This window comes from Chinchilla lanigera, unplaced genomic scaffold (genome assembly GCF_000276665.1).
Source record: "Chinchilla lanigera isolate Chin_1 unplaced genomic scaffold, ChiLan1.0 scaffold00110, whole genome shotgun sequence".
Taxonomy (NCBI): domain Eukaryota; kingdom Metazoa; phylum Chordata; class Mammalia; order Rodentia; family Chinchillidae; genus Chinchilla; species Chinchilla lanigera.
In genome coordinates this window covers 4776481-4779579 of record NW_004955511.1, presented here as the reverse complement: position 1 = coordinate 4779579, position 3099 = coordinate 4776481, and positions in this window count along the sequence as shown.

Genomic DNA, 3099 nt, shown 5'->3' with positions numbered 1-3099 from the left:
CTGCTCTCAAAAAGCTCTCCCAGGAAGGATGCTTCTCTGACCAACTGCAAAGGCTTTTGCTCTGCTGAGTCACTCACACTGTACCCCTTTGGGTCTCATTCGGAGACACCCTCCAAAAAGACACTGCCCCTCTGCTGCACCTCTCTTTGTACTCCACCTGGGAACATTCCTTCTCCCGCTCCCCCCACGCCCCCTAGCCTGTCTCCTGCAACATTTCAGACCTCTCCACCTCTCTCCAGGTCTGAAGCCCAAACATCTGTTTTTTTTCTGTCACACGGCATGGCCAGGCTACCCGCTGGACAATGGCTCTCACTGACAGAGCATGATACTTTTGATTTTTGTTTTGCAAGATAAGAACTAATTAACGGGAGGTAAGAGTTTGCTTTTATGTCTTGATTGCTGAATCATATTAGGTCATCATAACTGTCATCCTTGTTTGCCACTGCTTGTGCCTTTTATAAATTATTTTAGGCTTTGGTTTATATCCCTTTGTTAAAATGATTATGATATTACTTTAAAGAGATGTTTTACTTGGGGTGACAAGGTCTTGTGCTATTGTTTGACATGCTACATTTAAACTCTTTTGACCTGTTTGACTTGTGACTGCTAAGGAAAAGTAATGTTAGATCGCCATCCAGTAGAGTTTGATACAAAATTCTGTACGGTGGGTCTTTTGTAAAATCTTGTCTATATTCAGCTGAGGTTTCTGTCTATCCCTTATAGAACACTCTAACCAAACAGTGGTTACTCTGCCAGCTAATAATCACCCTCAGGGCAGCTGCCACTCTCAAAGCGGAGCACAGATTTCTCCAGTGCCCCTGGGGAATCCCCATGGCCAGTGGAATGTCGACCAGATGAACAACTGAGCTCCTCTCCAGAGACAGATCTCTGATGGTGCAGAAAAGCAGAAACTGCAAGGACAGCAGAGGGCTCATGGCGGGAGCAGCTCTCCAGCGGACACCCAAAAGCCCCTCAGTGGAAGCTAGGTCTTGACAGGACTGAGTCGGTGATCAACAGGCCACCCCTACTCACCTATTTTTCCACCTGCGCTCCTCAAGTCCGGTGAAAGGCAGCCCTTTCCATGATCGTCAGGTGTCCTGTGTCTCAGAGTGACCTGAAATAATGCTGCTAGTGCCCTTTCTTAAGCCTCTGTCAAGAGTCAAGCTACATGTGGCTGGGGATGTAGCTCAGCGGCACAGTGCCTGCCTGGCAAGCACAAGGTCGGGAGTTCGATTCCCGGTACCGGAAGAAAAACAAACAAAAAAAAAAAAAAAAAAAAAGTCAAGCTACAGGTCTGGACTTTTCTCTCTTTACTAATAAGTTAGAAACCCAGTTTTTCTCCTCCTTTCTCTTCCATCCATGCCTCCTCCACTTCCCTCCCATGCCAATTCCTCCCTGACTTTTCTGTCACCTGACTCTTGCCCCGCACCACGTTCACCTAGACCTGCTGACCTTGCAGAACAAGCACCAAAATACAGGCAGGCTCTGAGGGGCTACCCAGAGGGGCCCTGCTGTGAGCCAAAGTGCCCCAGCCACCACACCCAGGCACTAGTCCTGGCCAGGGGTCCTAGGCTACATGAACCCAGCACCAAGTACCTGCACCCAGGATGCCCGACCTGCCCTGGCCAAAGCCTGCTTGCTGCCCTCGCAGCCCAGGCAACATGGCATAGCAGGCACATGGCACTGCCATAGAGGCCAAGATCCAACTGGCACTCATACACACAGTGAGACCACAGCACCTACACACACGGCAGACCATCTGCATGGTGCCAGGGCCAGCCCGGAAAGAAAAATGCAAGCTCACATGGCATCCCCCTTGCCCTACCCGATGCCAACGGACCTACCTGGCTGCACCTACCAGCACATCCACGACCATGTCACCCGGGGCCGGGCCACACCTTGCAACCCCAACCTCCGCAGCCACCACACTGCAGCTGCCTGGCTCCATAAGTGAGCTGGATACCTGATTGGGACTACAGTTTCTGAGTCCATGTTCCGCTCTCTGTCAGATCTCTCCCAGGTCAGCCAGCATCTGAACTCCTTCCTTCAGACACTTAAAATCCATTTTTCTCAACTCACCAGAAGTTAATTTTAAACTCCTTGATTAAAAACTGCTCTTCCATCCCAGAGGTTAAGCCAACAAAACTTACAACTCTTTGCCTTTAACAGGTACGACAACTATCAAAAAGCTAATTACACTTGTGCTTTACACTTGCTGAAACTGACATAGCTGATCTACTCTTCTGAACATTCAATCACTAAAGTTTAGAGACCAGAACTAGAGAGATAACTGAGCTAAAAAAAACAGCCAATATTTTGGTGCTGGCCCTCCAACGTCAGCAGAAACCCAGGACATCAAAGAACCTTTTCCACAGGACCCTACAACTTTGGTGAGTCACCCCATCTCCTGAGATTGCTGGACCCCAGGGGACCGAAGTCAACAAATATACAGTGTGCCAAAGGAGGGTTACCGAGAGAGGAAAATCCCCCATGCTTTCACAGAAAGCAACATGGTGAAGCAAGACCACGACCCGTCCTGGTGGCTGACACTGACAGAGGAGCTGAGAGGCCCTCACGTGGTTCCCAAAGTAATGCCTGAAGAGGCTGACCTCTTCGACAGCAAGAGGACCGTTCTGGTTAACACAGGTCTCATTTTGATTTGGTCTTAAACACCCAGCAGAAATGTATAATCAAAAGAGATGAATAATCCTTTGTTATCTGTAGCAGTAACTCACTGTAAAAGACACCTCAACTGGTCTGTCCCTCTCCTAAGTAAAAGTAAAATGAATAAGGTGAGCTGTCCTCCACAATCGGATGGCATTACACATGCGCAACCAACACAGGGGGACCTGTGCCATTATGAAAACTAAGTGCTATGTGTGCACTCCTCATCCTTCTGCTAAAATCTCAGTGGCCATGCAAGATAGCAGAGGACAGGGGAAGGCCATATCAGAGTCTGACATTCCCTAGGCCTTCTCCTCATCCTCTTTGTGGAAGACCATTACTGAGTCTTCCTAATGCAGATACCTATTGGTTTTATTCATAATAGCCTTGTTGATTTTATTATTTGGCCCATGTTTACTTAAGTGTTTCTCTGGC